This window comes from Idiotropiscis lumnitzeri, unplaced genomic scaffold, assembly GCF_059441095.1.
Source record: "Idiotropiscis lumnitzeri isolate Australia: NSW breed Sydney's pygmy pipehorse unplaced genomic scaffold, RoL_Ilum_1.0 HiC_scaffold_35, whole genome shotgun sequence".
NCBI classification, from domain to species: Eukaryota; Metazoa; Chordata; class Actinopteri; order Syngnathiformes; family Syngnathidae; genus Idiotropiscis; species Idiotropiscis lumnitzeri.
Genome location: NW_028283573.1, coordinates 460,768 through 471,682, shown reverse-complemented (window position 1 = coordinate 471,682; position 10,915 = coordinate 460,768). Strand labels below are relative to the sequence as shown.

General features: G+C 40.4%; 3 non-coding genes across 3 annotated transcripts; 2 read left to right on the top strand and 1 right to left on the bottom strand.

Annotated features, from left to right (window-relative positions):
• The first annotated feature begins 4,493 nt into the window (after positions 1–4,493).
• LOC148315841 (U4 spliceosomal RNA) lies at positions 4,494–4,634 on the top strand. The gene has a single exon (XR_015840553.1). It is a non-coding gene; the product is annotated as a U4 spliceosomal RNA (small nuclear RNA).
• Positions 4,635–5,166: 532 nt separating this feature from the next.
• On the top strand, positions 5,167–5,307 carry LOC148315840 (U4 spliceosomal RNA). The gene has a single exon (XR_015840552.1). It is a non-coding gene; the product is annotated as a U4 spliceosomal RNA (small nuclear RNA).
• Positions 5,308–9,316: 4,009 nt separating this feature from the next.
• trnan-guu (transfer RNA asparagine (anticodon GUU)) lies at positions 9,317–9,390 on the bottom strand. The gene has a single exon. It is a non-coding gene; the product is annotated as a tRNA-Asn (tRNA).
• Positions 9,391–10,915: the final 1,525 nt, after the last annotated feature.

Genomic DNA, 10,915 nt, shown 5'->3' with positions numbered 1-10,915 from the left:
TGCATCCCAGAATTCCCTTTGGGATCAATAAAGTGTACACTTAGTCTAATCTACCATGTTGCATGCAGGCTTTTAGCATATTCAATACACTGATTTAAAAAGTGAGTCAGACGAGTAAAGCAAAAATGCATGTCGTACTTGATGACCTTGAATCCAATATCATATAAGGCAGCCATTTTGGCAGAGTAAGTTTTGTAGCTTCTGCCGGGACTCTGTGTCACTTCTGTGAGTGATTTATAGGCATGCAAATGAGGCGGCCCGTTTGGGGAGACGCCCGGTGTCTGTCCGGGTGGACTGGCGATGTTTTGAGTCACACTGGCTGAGAGCTGACACAGGCACAAAGCTGGCAGAGATTCACATGGCGGGATTGGGGAGATAGCCTTCACAGGTCGTCACGCTGACTGATGAGCTTTAGGAGAATGTAGGGCAAGCCAGACAAGTGTCAGGCGAGTGGACACCTCCAGACACAAACAACCCCCAACCAACCAAATCACAAGCCAGGAGTGTTCAATGTGTCCCCACGTGTTTGTCGGAAGAGGAATGAGGCTACTTACTCTCGGAAGCGCTAGCACGAAGGAATGTGGCTAACCAAGAAAGGCTAAGTGAAAACAGATGTTGAGGTCTACCTATTGGTGGGGAAAAACTCAAAATTGTCTCACCAAAAAAAAATGTCACTTCAAGACTTCTTGAAGACATTTTAGTATCTGTAAAAAAAAATATGTGCCCTAGGTTCAGTGAAAACTCGAAATTGACGAGAGAGATGCAAGTTTCTAAAAGTTGAAGTGTGCCGCCGATAGACGTTTATGACTCCATCCGTGTGTTAGCATTTAAAATGCATCTGTGCCAATCCCGAGTGTGCGTCCATAAGAGAGACCACACATATTTCCATACATAATCCCACATATATCCATACTCACAAAACTGTTGGATAAATTGCTTAAAGAAGCCACCTGCCTCCTCCTTATTCCGCCATATTGTACCACTTGCACTTCCAAGCATCCTGGCCACGAGGTGGCGCTCTGGGCGGCGCCCCCAGCTTCGGTGAAATAGAAATCTGAACCACCAGATTTACAGTCGAGGTTCACACACACTGCTATCGACATAGCCTCCACAACACCTATGCTCCCACAAAAAAAAAAAAAACATGTATGTTTGGTTTATTTTAGACACTCAACTGTCTCGAATTAAGAGAAGAAAAAAAACAAAGACAAATGCGAATGGGACAAAATATTGATCTGTGCTGCGCACATAGAGATGCGATTATGATGTGTTATCGTCCTCCTGGTGTCAAACGGTACCATTTGTCATGCTGTGAGTGAATTAGAAAAAGTGAGGATCAACATACACGACAGAACCTCATTTATGACACAGCAAATCTATTGTTGTCCGTTGTGATGACGTGGACAAGTCCGACTCAAGGTTCGGGCCGGAGATTGGTTGCCATGGGGTTATACTGCCCTCTTTTGGTCACAGCCCGCACATTCCTTGTTAGTACCTGCATGCCCTCAGGTTTGATTTGCACAGCACTGAAGAAATAGTATTTTTTTCTAGATCACCATCACACCGATATAACATACTGAACAGTAGAAACATTCAATACGATATCGTCATGCCACAAATGCAGAAACTGAACGTTGTTTTTAAACCACAGTGGCAATTTAAAAAAATAAAAGGATGTCGAGATAAAGATGGCCTTTATTAGTCCCACAATGGAGAATTATGCAGTGTTACAGCAGCAAAGCTATCAATCATGTATAACATTAGCGGCAAACATTTAGAACAGAAAAAAAAATCCGTATATACACAAATCCTCATATACACACTTGCATCCCTCAGCATATAAAGCGTAAAGACACACTCCTATAGTCCATCGTACAGAGGGGAACAAAATATTTAATATTTATTTAACAATAGTTAGTTTTACATTTAATATTTAATTAAACATTTCCTTCATTCAAACCAACAACGTAACAAAAAATGTGCTCGATTCATTGAAGAATCTTCATTGAAGAGTCTTAATTTTGTTTTAGTTGACATAAACATGTTAATTACTCTCCAGTAAATTGTCAGTCACTGTGGAAGTGTCTGAATGTGTCAATTCATTCAGTGGCAAGTGTTCAATTGTGGTTATACACTGCCTATTGGATTAAATCAACTGGGATTTGCTTTCGCATCGCCATGACCTTGAATAGAATCTGCAGTATGAAAAATAAATGAATGGATGGATGCTTATATTTTTTTCCAAAGGCAAGCAAACTCTCGCGCCTGTCTCCATGTCCTTGCTCCATAACCGTATTAATCGTTATCTATACTGTATATGTCCCATTATTTCTAAGTGAAGGTTGTGCAATATTCTTGCTTGAGACAAATCCAAGATGTGGTGCTGACAGGTGGAGTGATTCACAGATGCCAGGAACTTGTCATGGCAGTCGAAAGGTGTGAAGAATAACTAAGCAGGGACACTGAGGAAATGCTCCCGGTATTGTGAAATCTGCCTGGCAACACGAGCTAGCAGATTTCCGATTGGATTAAAAACCCTAACCTACCAATTCAAATTCGTTATGACAGCAGGAGTTGTGACAAATACCTTTCCAATACCTCTCTGTTACAGCTCAGATACGACTTTGAAAACAGAACGGCGGACTTTTGCAGGCAAAGGAAAAGAAGCCACAAACTCGACATAGAAGCCGGTTTATACAGTTTATTGAGGGGATTGTCTTGTTGACTAACCACATGGCAGTGTTCTTTCAAGGTGTCTTGTGAACTGCATCATACTGGGTTGATGTGTTTGTTGGGCGGAAAACTGAGCAAGTGGTTTTGCAGGTGAGGATAAAACACACAGTCTGACAGGATTCATTTAAGATTATGCCGTGTAATCCCCTTATCTATATAACTACCTGTCCCAGAAAGTGATCCAAGCGTACCCCACAAGCCTCATTGGCTTGCCGTTCTGACAGGAGCAAATCCTCCGTCTAATGTGGCAGCTTTCGGCTGGCACACCAAATCTTATCTATTGAGCACCTGCTTCATCCCGCTAAAGCGTCACAACAGCTGAAAAGGCCTATGTCGACTCTGACATTGCAGTTGTTGCTATGACACCAATACAATATGTACAAAGAGCAAATGACCAGATTCATCTCTGAAGGTGGCTCCAGACGCTTGTACATGATGTCAAGAGAATATATTACGAAAATGTTGCTTTGGAATGATTGTATAAAAAAATAGATGGCCGTCTGTCATCATGCTTGTCCACCCTTCAAGTGTGAAATTAAATAACCAATTTAATCTTGGTTACTTGCTTATATGTGAAACTGTCTCCTGTGAGCGGCATATTAGCATGACAACAGCTCAGTCAGTTGTGGAATGCGCGATCAAAATAAAATTGTATTGTGTTGTATTGTAACTGTTTTAAAATTGTAAAAAAACAAAAAGACAAAGCACACTGCTGGCATTGAGGAGAAGCGGTACAGATCATGGATGGATGGAGAATATTATTAATCAGAAAGGGAAGACTCCTACGCAGGCCGTTAATTAGTTTATTTTTTAGTTTGTGTGTGTATATTATATATTATGTGGGCTTTATTTGTAATTTTCATTTTTTTCATTTACATTATAAACTCGACGGCTTTTTCTGAAGGAAAATAGTGTTTGGTTTACCAAAATCAACAGCGACCTCTGCTGATTTTTCCTGAGCATAGCGTCCTCGCAGCCATGCTGAGAAACTGTAAATAAACGTGCATGATTGAGTACTTGTAATATCACCGCAAAGCGTTGTAACACAAAATCTTTATTTTACCCCCAAAGCTCTTTTGCTAATTATGTAGACAACACGATGACCGGGGCTGTAGCAGTGATCAATAGACATAGACAACGTTGAAGCCCTTTTTTTAAATTTCCCCCATGTTAACATGTTAATATTGAAGTCCTTGGTCAAATATATTTTTAAATTTGTAATATCAGTTTATACGTATACTAGCTACTTCGTGAACTCAAACTTTCTCAAATATTTGAATACATAGTGTACGCGCATGCGTATATTTCTTTTCCGGGTTAGGCGGAAGTGTAATATCTCACAAAGTGTAGGTTTTCTCACCTAACTAGCGTTAAAACGAAACAAACCGGAGGGATAAAAGTCAAGGCGTTTATTTTTATTATTAAGTTGAGTTGAGGCTCGATGTGCGTCACCTTCCACCTCTTAATATCCAATCGGTTGTATGTGGCGCAATCACATTGGGAAGACCCAGAATGCATTGCGATACGAAGATATATAGAGATTTATATAAAGAGTTTTTTTTTACTTCATAGATAAAGACGTTATCTTAAATATATATATATATATGAAACCCATAACCTACGAGAAAGAACAGTACCGAATGAAGCGAAGATTTGTGTTTGGTGTAAAAATCAAATCGTCCGTTCGTGATTTTTTTTAAGACCGTCACTATGAAACGTAAGCTACGTAATGAGTATCCTAGCCCAGGCCTTCATTCGTCAGCTTTGCGCAGTGGCAGTATCGTAGCCTATGAGGTTTATCCGAGGCGCGATTATTGCTAGTTGAAAACTTTACCCAATACCCCGCCTTGACGACTTGAAATATAGTCGGCTATGGCAATTTTTGACGGTCTCTACGGAGACTAATCCTCTTGTAAAGAAGAATGTATGAATAATGTTTCTCAAGTTCCCACGCCATCAGAAAGACTGTAGTTGTTATCTATCCATTATGTCGAGCCCTTATTTCCATACGTAATTTACATTTATAAAAGATCAATCGTGATCCTAATAATTCGTTGATCTATACGTGTCTACAAATAGTGTTCAAGTTTGTGGTAAACTGTTTAAAGTCAGCAGAATGTGTCGAATCATCAACATAGGAGTTTCCCTTGCTACAATTCTAGACGACTCATGGTTGCTAGATTAAACTGCGAGTTCCATAATGCATTGCGGCGTATCGTTCACCAATATTCACGGCATGTAGAAAACTTTTCCAAAATTTATGAGATACGTGTTAACACCAATGTCGCCGTTTCGTTGACGCGACGATTGTATATAAATGTGGAGTTTACCTCGGGATGTTTTAACACTTAACGTTAGCATTTATTGCGAGGAGACCGTCACTTTGGAACATGTGTTGGGTACTCACTTCCTAGTTAGGGCTCATTGGAAGTTAGCTTTGCGCAGTGGCAGTATCGTAGCCTATGAGGTTTATCCGAGGCGCGATTATTGCTAGTTGAAAACTTTACCCAATACCCCGCCTTGACGACTTGAAATATAGTCGGCTATGGCAATTTTTGTCAGTCTCTACGGAGACTAGCATCACCTGTAAAGTGAAAAGTTCCGGCCAAAACATTGCCTTGCAAGTCACCGTGGCCGGAATTGAATGTGCAAGCCGTCGATAATGAGATAGTATTCCGATTTTTTGTCATGACGTTAATGCTCCTTTTTGTGTTTTTAGATTAGCACGTGAATGACCGCTATCATAACATCCAGGAGGGTGTAGAAAGAAATGGCCTCATGTGTACAGTGTAATATGTAGAGTCAGATATTTCTTAAAAGACAATTAGTGGTTGTCACAAAAACTGAAAAAATATCCAATATCATCCTTCATGACTTGCAATAGTGGAATTAATTGATAGCAGTGCTTCACAATTGTCTAAAATAATAAAGTACTTTTTCACAAAATCAGTTCATGATTAGGTCGTTGAAGAAAACTACATTGTTGTAAAAAATAAAAAAACACGACTAAATAATTATTAATGAATAATTAAACCATCTGATTGGTCATTCTCCCAATAGTGCTCAGCATAGGGTGTAATAAACTCAACTGACCATTGGAGGGCAGTCTTGTTCAAGTTGTAAATACATCCAGATGGCATGTCACTAATCCCTTGAAGTGCGTCAGGAACAGTTTGTTCCGGTTCTCTCAGGGCGCCAATCACTTCGCTTGAGAGCCAGTGCTCTCTCTACACGTGCAAAATATAATTATGTCATATTACCCGAGATGACCGTTCAATTGTTGTAAATGAAATGGCAACATGTGGCTTTGTTGGCCTTAAACCAGACCTTTGCCAAACATGAACGCATTGCACCGTGCCACAGGATTAGTTCCTAGGTAACCACGTGACCGTGCAAACCATTGCTATGGAAACCAGTGTATCCAATCCGTCTCTCTTTCACTGTCTCTACGTTCTTTGAGGAAAACGCGATACTGCCTTTTTTGTGAATTGGTTTTGGTGTCCAGGTCTGACAGTTCATCAATCATAAGCAGGCAAACTCAATAAATAAAAAAATTAAATAAAAAAAGGGGCACCCGATGACTTCATGTATGATTGGGATTTCCCTCATTTTCCGACCTTGATACTTAATACAGGATAGATTGGATTTAAAAGTCATCACATTGCATTTGTGAGCGCGACGAAGCAAAGCGGATTTCATATTCAGCAGGAGGCCCAATCACTAGTCGTCAAACGATGATATAATTTACATTTGAATTATCGAAGCACCCTCCATGATACGTAAACAAACTTTGATGTTTTAAGTCGCTGGAATACCCGACTCAGCTCGTGCGTTTATTAGCAAAGGGTCTGTGTTCCATTTTCTACCGTTTGAGAGAAAAGCAACTGGGCTCAGCTGTGTAGTTCTTACAATGTCCATTATTTTTTAGGTTGCCATATCTCAAATGTGGTCCCTCTGACTCCATTGTGTCATGAGCCCTGCGTCCAAGGGCGCTGCCAGAGATTTTGGGTATATATATAGATATCTATATATATAATATTTATGATCATGAGTTCTTGATTATGTTAGGCCAGCAGAGAAGGCCTGCCTTCTTGGTTAATCAACATTTTTTTCTTCTAAATTTTTCTTCTCTCTTCTAAAAACATTAGTGAGAACTTATACTATGAGATGAAGGGACGTCAGAATCATAGTCGTGACTTTGCCAGATAAAGCAGCACATTTGAGTAAGCCTGGTTTGTTCAAAATTGTTCAGTGGTAACCATGGGATTAAAAAAGTGTGCGGGATTATTTATGCCGAATAAACTGTCTTTGAAAGGCAATCCAATGGCTCTTGCTAGCCCTCGCTTAGCGGCTAGCAGCTAGCCGCTAACACCGGCAATAGGCACCGTATGATTTTAGTTTATTTTGAGTGGACATTTGTTGTTTAAGTCCCTTTATGTGTCAGTTTTACAGTAAACTTCAACCGGAAGTGACAAATCAACAAATTAGCTTTTTTTTAAAACATGAGATGTGTATGTTTTGTGTTTCTCTGTGCTCACAAATATGGTTCCCCAGCTATCTGGAAGCTCAACCGTTTGCTGAGCGGCCTCCCGTTTGCTTTGGCTCTCATCCACAAAGCCATCTCAGCCACAGTCTCGTTGACTTAAGACACGACCGACTCTCGTAGCCTTGTTTCTTGCGGCGCCTGTCTACTCTTCATTTTGTCTTGCGACGCTTTGGCTAGCCCTCAAGGCTCGATGAACAATAGCCGTGTACTCCCTAGCCATTTTTTTTTGTCTCTTAGTTTCTTCATCCACTTACTTTGCTTAAATTAGCAGAGACACGAGGTGCGTTTAAATGAAGGACAAGCCCCTATGTCAGAATTTCATAAATCTCATAAGCAACGCTTCAAGTGGATCGAGAAAACGCTGTTTTGCTAACAGAAAATGCGCGGATAGCAGTTGCTAAGGAACTGCTGAGGTGTTGTGTCGGACAGTGATAATTATACTGCGAGAATGTGATTATGTGTGAAAAATTGAAATGGCATGTGATGGAGAGACGGGAGCATGCGGCATGCTCCCCGAATTGGGCCCCCTGAACGTTAACCTTGCCCGAGAGTGTGATACAACTGCTGTGGCTGGAGGAAATGACAGTCTACATCAGATTTCATCAGGAGATGCAGCAGACAGATAGGCAGGGCTACGCAGTTAGAAGGAGACTACTAAATGGCAGCAATCAGATTTATGTTTCTTGAAAAAAAAATGAAACAATAATTATACAAAATGAAGCAATCGGTTTTGGGTAATCGATTCATTGTTTAAATACCTTTTTTATATGACATCGTCTATCTAAATTCACAGGATTTTAGCTTCGCAGCAGTAAAAATATTCTCTTATTTCTGATTTTCTTGGTGTTGAATCAAAATAAGAGATTTACTTTGGAAAACTGTGATCAATACTTTCCGACATTTTATCGACCAAAACAGTAAGAGACAACACAATTATTCAGCGGAACGGTGGCCGACTGGCTAGCACGATGGCCTCACAGTAGTGATGCGAAAATGAAGCTTCAAATTTGCTTCATGGACCAGCTGCTCTATTTTTGTGTCCTCTAGATGGCACTGTTGGATTAAATAAAGGGTTTAAAAAATGGCAAGTCAGTTTGCTTTCGACCCAATGTGGAACAGAGAGAGCTAACATCCAGATGTCTGGGAAAAGCACAGCTTTGTGATGACTCATGTTTATTAATTGCTATTTGCGGCCTGTCTTTTAATTTTGCTATAAGACACAGATGCCACGTATTAAATACTACTGAGCTGTGCTTGTGTTAAGATTCTTGTTGATATAGGTGTCGTCTACTTTTCGAGTAACAACAACTTGACATTTACATAGAAAATGGATGGGAATGATTACTGACAAGGCCATTTACTTGCTCACCCAAAAACCCTGTCAAAGAAAGTCGATTTACAAGAAGCGTCGAAGTGGATTCATCAGTTGGCCATTGAAGGTCGTCTGCCGCTCACTTGTTGAACAACATTAATCTAGGCAAATGCCAGCCAAGAACTCAAGTGGCCCACAAAGTGCCATGTTTATGGCAGGCTCATACATTTGTGGTCATTTGATTGTCTGTTGCCGGTCCTTACCGATGCAACGAGCTCCAATTGAATGTTAGGCAAGCCCCGCCCCCTCTCTTTCCATTTTTAAAACCCAATTGAAGACACGTTTTTATTCTGTAGCTTTCGACTCTACATGAGACTGTCCGCTGTTCTTCTGGTATCTATTGTAAATGTGTTTATGTGTTTTAATTTGTGTTTTAATTACCTACTAATTTATATGACAGCATATGGAAGGCGTTGTTTGTTACTGCTACAGCTGTTGTGAAATGCGCTATATAAGTAAAATTGTTACGCATGGATGCCGCAAAGTCAACTGAGAATTAATAACCCAATTTTGAAATGTGCTAACTTAAGGTTGAAGCCACCAAATATCAAGTATTTATTTTTCAATTTGCAAAAGTCTGAATTAAAGTAATAGTTCCAATTTCTGCTAGCATGCAATACTTTATATTTTAAAGCACAGAGTGGTATTGGAAAAAAAAAAACTAGCGTCCCTGGGTGGGCTCGAACCACCAACCTTTCGGTTAACAGCCGAACGCGCTAACCGATTGCGCCACAGAGACAGGTTGCCTCAGTTGTGCGATTACAGCCTTTTTATTCTATTAAGAGTGTTGTAAACGCACAAGCAGGCAGGCTGACGTACTGTTAGAGGACATTCTGCTATTTGCCCGTGTGCTGTAGCCTGCTACTTTGTCCTGATACGTTTTAAAAAAGTCAGTTCTGCTCCATTTGATCTTTAGTCGCGCTGCTTTAGTTGCTTACGATATTACCCGCTTGTCCCAACAGCAAACCAGCAGACTTTGAAGCAGATGCCCGTTTTTGCTGATGTTTTTTGCGGTGTTGCGGTGATAGACTGATGGACTGACAGATGACGGCTTGACGAAAAGTGATGGACGGGTACCCTGGCTGCTGACGGCAAAATTGAGTAAAATGCTCACCACTGCAAAAACTTCACAAAACATTTTTCACTTGGTTTTACACAGTCGTGCCATCTAGTGATGGGAAAGAGAAGCTTGAAATTTGCTTCATGGACCAGCTGATGTATTTTTGAGACCTCTAGATGGCACTGTTGGGTTAAATAAACGGTTTAAAAAAAATGGCAAGTCAATTTGCTAGTGATGGGAAAATGTTGAACAGAGAGTGCCATCTACTGGAGTCCAAAAATACTACAACTGGTTCATGAAGCAGCTTTGAAGCTTCATTTACCCATCACTAGTGCCATCTATAATATCTGGATTAAAAAAAAACCCCAAAACAATTAACTTCACTGAAGTCTCTTGTTTTTCAATAGGAGGCTTGTCACAGACGTTTGGTATATTCCTCTCTCAAACGCATAGCAATGAGAATATTAACAATGCGCAGCCCATTTAAATATGCCTCATGGCTAACTCAATTCTGTCACCAGTTAAAGGTCAGCCACACACCAACTTGGCTGGCAAAATGAGACAGAGAGGCAAGCATACCAAATAAGCTGAGCAATGTAAGTGCATGAAAACCCAATAAGATATTTGGAGTCAAGGTGTTAAAGACGGTGACAATGAAACCTGAATGTTGGAATGATGGTGATGCTTTCTATCACGCAAGCATTTATTTACAAGCCTGAGGTGCATTGACCTGCGTGAATGGTATTTCGCGGCGAGCGTCTGAGGCATGGAATACATTTTACATGAGCTGAAACGAATCCACAGCGGACTGATTAGGTGCTAAAAAGGGAGTAATTCACCAGATAATGAATATTGCTCAGTAAAAATGTTGCGCAAATGTCACCGATGACGTATAATCCCTCATTAACTGGCACTTTGTTGCTTTTCCTCTCTCATCAGGGATTTTAAGCCCTCTCCGCTTTCAGTTTCACATCACCCCAGTTGAACCAGGCTTGGCATTCCACGTTCTAATTTAATTGAATCTCGAACCAAATAAAAACTGAATTGGTCGTGATTTTATACTGGCTGTACTTCACCATGAGAAGAAAAAATACCCTTTAGCTCCTCAAGAAACTTATTGCAAAGACTTCCTGAATGTTGCAATCGATATTTTCAACACATGAGCAAATTCATCGGCTGCCAACAGAAGTTGGATCCCAAAGGG